Here is a 12579-nt window from a genome sequence, read left to right as displayed (position 1 = left end):
TTGGCAAAAATTGAGCTATTTTAGTAAAATATTTAAGACCGTTTTTTTCATATTTTTCATATTCATTGTTCCACTTTGATGGACAAAACCTAAAAAAAAACCACACAGAAAATGTGGAGTCATCCTTATTCTTGCTATTTAAATGCAAAAAGAGAAACATTTGCACATAAGAGATTTGTTTTCTGGACAATCCCTTTGTAGTGTCATCTGGCCATGATCTACATGTTTTTCATGAATCCATTTTTATTGCGGCTTACCCCGTTTAAATTTGCAGCGTTCTTGAACGTAATCCAGACACTTTTGGGAGAAAGGCTCCATTCTGAACTGGTCATCAGTCAATCACAGGTCGCATATAGAGTCTGACAACCTTTGGCACTCACATTCACACTGCCCTTGACTAGCAAGCCACTGTGCCTGTACCAAAGTCAGGGAAATGTAGCACTACATCGTCACTAACTTTACTTTCCAATCTAGTATGTGTTTATGTGGGTGTATAGAAACTTCACTCCTCAGCAACTGGAAAGCTCAAAGGAAGGGAGATTTAATGAACTGAGTCATCAGGGTGTGCCCAAAAATCCCTGCTGTGGAGTTGAATGTTGCTAAACCTATTACAGCATTACATAATGCAATCAGGTATAGACTCATTAGGTGTACACTGAACCGACTCATGGGGAAGCTCAGGCAACCTCCTATACTGTCTCCTTAATCGTTTATTGTGCATCCTAATAAAAACTTCACAGCCGGTCTACATGATCAGGTTGCTGAGCTGAGATCAGAGCAGGGTTATTGCCCTTTTTCTTGGTTGTCTTTCTAATGGAAGACTAGTTCAGCCAGGGTCAGTGTGTAACTTTGATAATGTTGGTGATACATACCCTACATCAGGCATGTCCAAACCCGGTCCTCATGGGCCACCTATACTGCATGTTTTTGATGTTTCAGGCATCCAATGCAGCTGATTCAAATGATCAGGTTTGTTGTCAGGCTTCCGCCGAGCTTGCTGATGGGATGATCATTTGAATCAGATGTGGTAGGAGGACAGAAACTTCCAAAACATGCCGGCTCGGCGGCCCTCGAGGAGTGGGTTTGGACATGCCTGCTCTACATACATGCATACTAAGGCTGCACAATTACGGCCCAAATAATAATCACCATATTTTGGTCAATATTGGAATTACGATTATTCATCATGTTTGGTCAAACACATATTTTACTGCCATATTTTTAGAACAAGCAGTATATAAACAAGGCTTCTAGACTTGATACTTACAAATAATAACTATACATTGAACAAATACATAAAGTAAATAACTGAAAAAAATTCTCAAGACATAGCAAAAACTTGGCACATGGGGCAACTCCGGTAACTCACTTGCTGAGTGGGGCAACTCCGGTAACTCACTTGCTGAGTGGAAACCAATGAAAAAAATGAAACCTACTTAGAACCAAGCACATTATTTACTTTTAAGCAAATGTTAATCAATTAGCAGTCAAAATTTTGGGTTCATTCGAAGTTTTTGCCAGTCGGATTTTTCAAAATGGTTCTCAATTGACAGCTAGCACTGTATATATTAGGAATCAGGTGAGAAACTTAATGCCATTTCACACAGGTAAATAATATATTAGGGCGGTTAAAGGTTTGTCATGCAACCATGTGGGAAACATTGCCCCCTGGTGGTAAGATGACAAAGTACTTGACTTGCAATCAAAAAAGTGCTTGACTTTTTAAATGTTTATGTCGCTGAGGATCAACTTAATTAATCGTGGCAGCCAATATCGTGATCACGATTAAAATTTAATTAATTATGCAGCCCTAATTTATACATACACTACACCAAAAACATTCAGAAAACTGACTACATTTTGATTGATTGACTGATTTATTTGCATACACACAGACTTAACTATGAAAGTGCGTGTGCATGGACACACACACACACACACACACACACACACACACGCGGGTTTTAAAAAATAGCATATGAACTCAGAAATGTCACGTTTTTATTCAAAGCCAAACCTGATGACATGTGTAAACTATGAGGAAAAGGAAGAGGAAGAAGTAGAAAAAAAAGAAGGAAACCAACAACAACAACAATTTAGTGTCAGTATTTTAAGTAGTAAATGGTATATAGGACCTCCTTGTATTTTGAATTGCCGTAAGCATTAGAACAGGATTGCAACCAAACTAATTGCAGGCAGCAAAACTGCACAAAGTGTCTAAATAACTAGGTTGTGTTTATTCGCGTTACCCACCTAAAGGGATACCGTGTATTTTTTCCCATGTGCCTGTAGGAGCTTTAGGGGCAATACGGAAATGCAGCAATAAACTCCTCCTCCTACTGTCCGTAGCGAAAACAGACATGGCAACCTCCGGAGGAGTCCCAAACCCCACGTAATATTATTTAATGATAACTAGATCAACAATTATATTTAAAATATAGTGTTGGCTGTTAAGAACGAATCTATTTGCAAGTTTTAGAAATTCATAATAATTCAATTGATTCATTTTTAATGAAAAAAGTTCTAAAGTTTACACTGTCACTTTAAGGCCTTCACAACAAAAGAAGGAACCTCATATTTCAAGTTAAAAAAAGCATAAACAAAGTTTATCTGTATTATGTAGTTTAGATGACAGAAATGCAAACTGCCTAATGGCTACACAAAGGAGACCAATTAATGACTAGAGGAAATTCTTCATAGGTTAGTTCAAATGAATTACACTGAACTGGACTGCTTGTAAACCAGATAAATCCCTTGGTGACTATTCTTGTTTTTAACCACTGATGGTGCCCTTGTGAGAGGTCAAACCACAAGAGTTTAAGGTTAAAAGTTTGCATAACATCATTTAAAACTGTGATATAAAATACTTAAAATGTCTTACTTAAAATACTTAAAATAGCTTTTTTTAACGCACCATGTAAGCAATAATATCGGTGTACCGTATGTATTGCCATAAGCACAAAAATGAATGCAAATTAATTGGCAACAGCACACACTCACCGATTATGGCAAGATGAGGGAATTATGAATTTCAGTAGGAATATGCTATGACCATGAAATTTGTTATTGTAGGTCTCCTTTGCGTGTGTGTATGTGTGTTGTGAGCGTGCATGTGTACAGTATTTTAAATGATAAAAAAAAGAAAAGAAAAGAAAATTTGACAGTTAATATTATTGTCTAATTAAAGGGACATTGTGTAAGATTTAGACCTGTAGATTTTTCATTACGGACATGAGGAAGTGCTGGAGGTGCAGCATTTACCATTGTCCGTAGCTGTAACAGACAGCATCCGGAGAAGTGTATACTATCATTAATATCATTTCATCGTAACTAGACCTACGATTATATTCAAAATATACTGTTGGTAATTAAAAACACATTTATTTGCAAGCTTTTGAAATTTATAATGATTTAATGTATTCATTTTTAATGAAAAACGGTCTAAATCTTACACGTTGTCCCTTTAAGTATTGCTTGTTGTGATCGCAAATTTAGGGAAAATCTAAAGCATCAAGCTTGAAAGCAGAAGAGTGAGGAAGGGTCCCGTGGTTTAATTTGTACTGTATTGTTATGCGATTCCTGGAATTCAGCTGTAAACAAATGTAACCACTTTCAGATAATGCACCATTACATTATGCCTTAAGGGCTCATGTTATTTCGGGATGTTGGTAAAGATTTAGATGGAATCCTGGAACACACTATTCTGAAATTTAATGTGCACAGTGTTTTATGTAAATCACTACTGTTGATCACCATCCACCCCCCCTTGTACATACTGTTGCGTTCAAAAGAAGCTGTGATTGTACTGTATATTCAGACAGTAAAGTGATTGCCTTCAGGCTTCCCTAGTGCATGATTACCCAGTGGAATGATTGGTTTGATCGCCTTTCTCTGGTTTTCACTGCTTTATCTTCACCCTCACTGTTATGCTGTTGTCTAACAATATGTCAAAAGAGACTCATAAAGGAAATATGTCCTCAGCTGTACTCTTAAATACTGAACAGGTGAATTATGTGAAAAGAAAAAAAAAGTGGCTGTTAGAGCTTAGTCTGTTTTGTGAAGCAAGTGTTGTGTGTGTGTGTGTTGTGTGTATTGGCTTTACCTACATACAGTAAACGTAGCCATGGAACTTGTTGGAGGATTACTGAGGATTTGCCAGGCTAAGCCCCAGGAACCCAGTCCAGTGACCCTCTTCTAGTCTCCTCCCCCTCCCTTTGAGCAAATAAGCAAACTGCCCTTTGCTTGCCTCCGATTTGTTCCATGTTGGACTGAAGTCTGACTAAATAGAATTTTCCAACATATAAATATATCTTAAAAAAATCTCTGTAAATTGATAGTTAAATGTCTTCTAAATTTCTAAAAAACCTTTCAGGGTCTTCCAAAGCCATGAGCTGATCATTTGTCTTTCCTTTGTTTTTTAAAGACATAGCACATTTTGGATACTGTATGTAGACTTTTGACCTAAAGACCTGAAGAAAACAATTTAAAATTCTAGAAGAAATTCCCCCTTCCTCTATATTGTGGCAATAAACAAAATTAAATTACTATATGTAATTAAAATACATTAATAACATTGCTTTATCTTTATCTAATAGTTTATTAAGCCCAGGCGACACAAGAGCTTTTTTAAATAATCTATCTATCTATCTATCTATCTATCTATCTATCTATCTATCTATCTATCTATCTATCTATCTATCTATCTATCTATCTATCTATCTATCTATCTATCATCCCCTCTTTTGAGGCTACTTTCAATGATACTTTTTGCCATAGACTTTGACTATTTGACTATTATTTCAAATACTATGACTAATTGACTTCACCACATGATTATTCCTGAACATCAGTCACTGCTGTTCTTGAATTATTTTCCATCTGTATGTCTTATCATTATTCAGTTGTTATCCATGTCACACAAATGCTATGACATAATGCCCATTCTTACTGTTTCTTTCTTCTGCCTTGGAAGAAAGCAGCACCACCTAGTGTGAAATGTAAGACGTACAAAGCGGGTATGTTATTTTTAATTGCCGCAGCTGCTAATGAATAGATGGCAGGCCGCAAATAGACCACAAGTCAGACTGTGGACATGTCTGATTTAAAGGGGTAACTTTATCTATTTCAAAAGGTGAGCATGTATTGGATGGAGACCCACTGAAAATAGACTGAAATTATGGTTGTTTTCCCATCTGTGATATTTTCCCAAGATTTCCTTAAAGTAAATGTCAAGTGTCCCTGGTTGAACTCCTTCACTACTTTGAGTCTATGCCTTGGGTCATTATCTATCTGCATAATAAAGGATCCCCCCCAATCATTTGTGTTGCATCTGTCTTTAAATTGGCAGCCAAATCTTTCCTTTGGGCTTCTGAGTTTGTTTTGCTGCTGCCATCATTTGTTACTTCAATGAACTGTAATGAGCCCCTTCTAGAATCCCGCCATGTAAACCCAAGCAGTGGCATTACCGTCACTCCCTTTCACAGATGTGCCCGTATGCTTGGGCTCATGAGCAGTCCCTTTCTTTTGCTCTCAGCCTTTTCATCAATTGGTTTCATCTTTTTTCTCATCAGTTCATAAAGTTTACTCCAAGGATTTTTTTTTTCCCTGCGTCTTTAATTTTTGTCCAAATCAAGCCTGGCCTTTTTATTGGTCTTGCTAATGAAGGCTTTGTATCTTCTGGTGTAGTCACTCTCTACTTTTATTTAGGATTTCTTCTTCTTCCAACTGATTGTGAAAGTTTTACACCTGCCTTCTTGAGCTTGTTTCTGATGTAACATTTTTAAGGATTTCTTCATAATCCACTGCTCTTTGTTATTCATTTGTGGGTTCTATCCTCTTTTTGTATATATATATATATATATATATATATATATATATATATATATATATATATATATATATATATATATATATATAGTTGAATAAACGTTGTTGCTGTTTGACTTGTGTGCTTGACGAACACACCTATTGACTAACAGGGGTACAATGCTTATTATTTGCAGAAAGAAAAGGGACTGCAGGGGGGCTACCACCTAACCTCAAGGCATCTCTGAAAATTGAGTGAGGTGACATAAAGGAGTCCCACTGATGATATGTATTACAAAACAGAAGAGAGCAATGCTGTTGGCTTAGCTAAACCGCTAATGTTTGCTTGGTTTCACTTTAGGACAGTGCTTATAAGCTGACTTCAGCAAGGGTACTTTTTTTTTTTTCCCTTCCTAGACATTTGCTTCTCTCAGCCTATTATCATGCCAAAAAAAGACTTAGCAAAGAAAAATCACCAGCCGACTTGTGTACACTTCTTTAAACTTGATGTGACAGTGCCCCAGCTTCCCTCTACCTTGCCATGAGCGACTGGAAGCTGTAGGTTCATTGACCTACAACCTGCATCATCAAATGCAAGCTCCATACAAAGAATGAAGTCTTAAGATTAAACAGAATTATACTACAGTACTCGAACTCACAAATAAACCGATGTGTGCTCATTTTTCAAAAAGTCAATATTTTGGACAAGATAGAAGGAAAATATCAGAGGTGGGCATTTTAAAGTTTTTGCTGGTCCAACCTTCTGGTTCATCATTTTTGTAAGTGTAGCCAAGCTCTATTTCATCAGCAAATTATTAACGCCACTTCTGTCATCGCTTCTGCCACATGCGTCATTACTTGCGTCACCCGCCGCCCCCCTGCATCAACCCCCCATCCCAAAAAAAGAACCTTGACCCAGAAAACATCAAACATCTATCATCTTAACTCAAAAGCCAAAACTCAACGTTATAGTCATTCTTCCGCCGCTCAATTTTCTTAATCAAGCATACAAGGTAATAACACACCAATGCCTAGCATGCGTGCATGCATCAACAGGTATGCTGTACTTGGTGCATTTCGTAGGCAGTAAACTGTATTTTACAATCATGCCCTGCAGGAGGGATACACATCATGGTATTTAAATGCTTTAAAACAGCAGTCCCCAACCTTTTTATCACCATGGACCGGTCAACGCTTTACATTTATAATGCTGCTGCTGGCTGCTCTAAAACCCACATCATCCTTCTCACTATGTATGTCATATCAACAGTGGCCAGAAGCGGTGCCAAAAAAAAGATCAAGCACAAACATATGAACTGTTAAACTAAATAAGTTCCAAAACATTATTTCGGGTGCAGCCCATGCCCCGGTACCAGTTGATCCACGGACCGGTTTGGGACCGCTGCTTTAAAACATTTACAAATACAGTTGCATAAAACAAAATACGCATTTAACAACATGTCACATAAACTACAAGTAAAAAGCAAGTTTTTGCTGACCTTAATTTACTAGATGCTTTTTGGGGGTATTTTCATAACTTCATCTTGCTTTTCCTGTCTGAGAGTCAATCAGAGTGATATTGTCTCTCGATGTGTCTCCTTGGATAATTGAATGCCGTCACCTCCCAGGCAAAGAATGTTTTGCTCAACTATGTGCAAGGGATTTCTTCATTCAAATCATATTTAAAAAGCAAAATAACACAGAAATCTCTTAAGACTTAATTCTAAACATTGCTTTTTACTGTAGTTCTGTACAATGAATGTGTTGAGCAGGATTGTGTACAGTATGAATTTTAGTTCATGACGCCATAAATCGGAAATTCATAATGACATTGACTTCCCAGCCATGTTGGCTACCTCAATGAAGAGAAAGTGTTGGTCAGTGTTAACATTAAGGACATTCTTACCACATAATAGTAGCTGCTGCATACTTATGCTCTACACTCAGCTATTTCTGAGTTCATGTATGTATGCTTGCTGCAGTTTAAGACTGTGTAAATACTGTACTTCCCTGCTCCCAAAAATATGTCAGTTTAAATATTTCTCAGAAATTTGAAAGATTTAACTTTAACTAAGTGGGGTGCTAGACCGTTACCAACAGTGACAGATGACACAGGTGGTGACGATTACAACAATGGATTAAAATGACAGATTAAAGCTACTGTTCGGTCTCCGCCGGTTTCAGGCCGTCATTTTTAAAATATTTTTAACTGACGGATAGTACGTCAGTATCGACTGCCCACCTATGGAAAATATACTGATTTGAAAACTGTTGGATAATCTGTAAATAATACATTTTTAACTCTGACTTGATACCTGACTAAATATGCATAACAATGTATCAAAAAGTAATGTTTTAAAGTGGAAATCATGTATAAAAAAATATATACTTTAATATGTTATGTACCCCCACTAGTCTAAACACTGTATTCTGAATCATCATAATACATTTGGAGAATATTAATTAAGCAGCAAAATCCACTAATCTTTAACAATCTCAAAGAGCAGCCATTTTTCCATTTATTCAATGTCACATACACGTACACTAATCACAATTAATTAAGGATATTGTTATTTGCATGAGAGTTTTTCCTACATCATCTGAATTTTAAGTAAATAAGTAAAAGTTCCCCATGCTATTAATAATAATGAAATAGGGGAAACACTATTTTCGTTAGTTTAATATTTATTACACCCCAATTCTAAACAATAACAACAACAAACCCAAATAACAATAATTGACAATTTCAAGTAATGGTTATTTTCACCATTAGGCACAATGACAGATTGCGACATCACATGCTCCTGACTAGCATCATGGTGTTGTTGGCCCCTGCGTATCGCTCTCCAGCCATGCTGACGATCATCATTTCTGCATAAGGTGACATGACACTCATCAGTGAACAGGACTAGACCACTGCCGCATTGTCCTGGTCACATGGTCTCGTGCTCTCTGCAGACATTCGCCTTGGTTACTTTGTGTCAGTGAAGTCACCTGCAGCAGTCGTCTGGCCATCAAGCTAAAGTAGTGGAATCCTTTGCGTTGGTTTTTCTCGATAACTTAGTACCGCTCATGTCTGGTGGATAAATAAGAGCAAAGAGGTAAAATAAGAGGAAAGATATGGTTTGTTTTTGTTTCATCTGAGATTAAAGTTTTCTTATTTCAATGATGTGCTTTTATGTTATCATATTTTGTTGTTGTTGTTGTTGTGTTGTGTTGCTACCTTTTGGCCAGGACACTCGAGAAAAAGATTGTAAATATCAATGTCTAACCTGGTTAAAGAAAAGTCAACAACAATGACAACAACAAAAGAGGTGTGGTGTTATTATTACTATTTTGCGGACAGAGACTGGATTTCATCCAATAAACAGACCACAGATTAAGATGTAGGAAAAATATGAAACAAACAAAACTGATGGTAATCAGATTAATGTAACCATATGGCATGCTTTATATGTGGTGTTTAAACCAGCTGCAATCTTCCGAGTTTTATTTTTCATTAAATATCTACTAGATCACGGCACACAGGAAAAACCCAAAAGGTTTTTATCATTTTTAGTTTTTTTTTTTTTTTCCTCTAGTATGCTGGCCCTGTTTTAAATCCATGGTATAGAACTATAAAAAGACCAGTAAATTTAGTGTATAGAGAGGCATTAAAGCAAATCCCCTTTTCAGATTAGAGAGAAAGCATTTTCATTTCAAACAAACACGCCTTCTAAAAATTCATCTACAATTCAAGATTCCAATTTATAGGCTTTCTTTTCAATCTGATTTTCTTTACAGTGATGGTGATAAGATGAAGACACTGTCATTTTGCCTTCTTACTTGACATAACTTATAATACTTTTATGCATAATCATTTGTATCCAAGTTGATGAAGACATTTAATAATAATAATAATAATAATAATAATAATAATAATAATAATAAAAGGGCAAATTATTTTGCCATTCACAAGTTACATTTGCAGTTAATCTTCACACATACTGCATAACAAATCAGAAGTAGCATACATGTCCATACTTAAAAAAAACAAAAAAAAGTTTGGTCATTAGACAACCAGAGTAAATAGCACTGGTGCAAATTTGCAGCACATTTCTGATTTATTCTCAAAAGTTGCTGTGTCGTAATTTGTGGACAGTCAGATAATATTCAAATGAAAAAAAATGTGTGTTGGTGTTTTATATGTTTTTTAAAACCCTTTCTTGTTTTTGGATTAATCCAGAAATGATGCACATTTTTTAAACATATTCCTGCATAATTCTAGTGAGTAGCATTGTTCAGAACATTCCACTTAATCTGAAGTGTTGTTTTCCAACATACTCCATCTCTAAAGTCATCTGGGACAAGCTCCAGCTCACTCGTGACCCTAAGTCACGAGGTCAAGTAGTTTGCAAAATAGATGCATGATAAACATTATTTTCAGCACAGGTTATTATTTTAAAAAAATTGAGTGTTTCCTGTTAAGTGTGCACTGCAATCTGACAGCTGCTACAAACTTGAAATCTTCTTGTTAATAATGAGGGAAAATGCATGGAATGTTCCTGTTAAAGAATGTCACGAGACAATTTAAAACAAGATAAAAGTCAAGGGTAAGGTGCGGTATTTGGAGCAAATTGAAAACCAAATGGATTTGACCTATGTCAACACACCTTACTGTTGGAATCCATCCACCACATGAATGCAAAATGTTTGTCTTTATTTTCTCACATGGACGGCTGTCATTATTCAGTGAACTGGACATGCAGTTTAGACAGGGGTATATTGCTTGACGTAGGACATACACAGGAGCGAATAGCCTGTAGACAAAAGAAGTTCAAAAAAGTTGTTTTGAGAAAGATCTTCGGTTCTAGCCTGAACTGACCGACTGTAAAGATTTGTTTCATGAACTAGGAAGCGTATGTAACAACATTCAACTACAAGCCCCCAATTCTAATGGTTGGGACACAGTGTAAAAAGTAAGAAAGGACAGAATAATATTATTTGTCAATTAGTTTTATCCTGTATTCAATTAAATATACAACAAGGACAATTTATTTAGTACCCAAAATGATAAACTGTAGTATCTCTAGATATTTTATGAATTTTAATGTGAGGTCTCCAAACACGTTCCAAAAAGTAAAAGTAGATTCTCTTCGCGTACTGTCCTTGTCATTTTTGTGCTTGTGTCAGTACAGGAGAACCCATAAAGAAGCAGCAGCAGAAGCAACAAGACGTTTAAACTCTGATAATCCTCATGTCTTTGTCTTATTCGTCCTAAGACATTTTTGCTACACTGTATGTATTAAGAAATACAAGACTAGATACACTTGAATAAAGTTGTTGGTATCTGACTGTTAATGAATATATTTAAAGGTGGGCACTTCATCAAGCACTGACAGACTGTCTGTCACTCTGTCGCCGATGGATGCCCGTTATGCCGCCAACTAAAAAAAAAAAAAAAAAAAAAAAACGCAAATTAAAAATGTCAGAACTGCAATTTTCATCCGTCGTTGTAATTGTAATTGTTGGCATAGATGTTGCGTCAGATGTCCGTCAGACATCTGTCATTCTGCCACGCCCCATTTTGTTTATTGAAATATATTTAAACTGACTTGCATATTTATCTGCTGTTTATTTGCATCTTAATTGTATAAACTGCAATCGGAGATTTATTTGCAGTATCGCCCTTTTTTAGTCCTGGTTTCATAAAACAAACCTAGTACTGTACACAATCTTGACGACCAAATAATTAATGTGTTTAGTGTTTAGAATTCATTGTTTAGAGAGGTTTTTTGTGTGTTATTTTGCTTTTAAAATATGATTTACACAAAGAAACTGCTTGCTGATAAGAGCATTCTGGGATGCATTTCCCCAGCAGGGTGCTCACTCTTTCAAGTAACCAATGTGTGCAAATCAAATTTGCATTCTTTCTCTGATTTGGTCATGGTCAGGAAATGCAAGATAGAAGCTTTTCGATTCCTTAATTAAAGATTTTTTTCAAACAATTTCAAGCTCAGCAGTACTTTGTTTTATTTGTAGTGCATGTGACAGATGAAATTTAGACAAATTTAGAAAATGGTAATAAAATCTTCTATTGTTGTAGGGCAGGCAGTTATAAATGAGAACTAACATCCACTTTTTGAGTGTCATGTAAAGCATGATAATGACATCCACTGGACATGAACACCAGCAAAAAATGTAAGTCGCCAACCTCTGTAAATAATAACTGTAAAAAAGATAACACCAATGATAATAATTATAATACAAAGCCATAGTAATAAGTAATAATTTATTTAAAACATTGTAAAAAAAAAAAAAGTGAAAAACTAATCAGACAGCTTTTGATTTATAGTTCAACAAAATATTTAAAAGAATAAATGCAAGAAATAGATCTGGATAAAAATTATGGTGCCAGATCACTCTGCAGATTGTTGACATGGCGTGTAACACACTTGGACCCCATGAAGTGAGGAGAGAATTGTCTCATGAGATTAAAAATACAATTCTCCAGATGCACATCTATGGTGAAGGCTGCAAGGCCATATCCAAGTTTCTTGATGTGCTTGTGGCAGCAGTTTTACATATTATTCCAATTATAATGTGACTGCAGGTAGAAAATTGACAAAGAAATTGGTAATATGAATACTAACAAAGGAACCCAGTAATAGATAAGAGCAAAACATTAGACAGTTTCAATTATTGTTTTTCTTTTTCCTTTTTTAAAGCATCCTGTCCTTCATTGGTCAATTTACATTTTATTTATTTATCCCTGTTTAACAGAGGGGCACCAAC

The 12579-nt window shown here is 35.9% G+C and overlaps 1 protein-coding gene across 7 annotated transcripts in view; it reads left to right on the top strand.

The window, feature by feature from the left end:
• oxr1a (oxidation resistance 1a) overlaps nucleotides 1-12579 on the top strand; it is a 176655-nt gene that overhangs the window by 1028 nt on the left and 163048 nt on the right. The gene's annotated exons all lie outside the window — the stretch shown is intronic.

The sequence above is a fragment of the Hippichthys cyanospilos genome, chromosome 3 (genome assembly GCF_059441005.1).
Source record: "Hippichthys cyanospilos isolate Australia breed blue-spotted pipefish chromosome 3, RoL_Hcya_1.0, whole genome shotgun sequence".
NCBI classification, from domain to species: Eukaryota; Metazoa; Chordata; class Actinopteri; order Syngnathiformes; family Syngnathidae; genus Hippichthys; species Hippichthys cyanospilos.
Note: the sequence above shows the minus strand (reverse complement) of the source record. Positions and strands in the feature narration are given on the sequence as shown.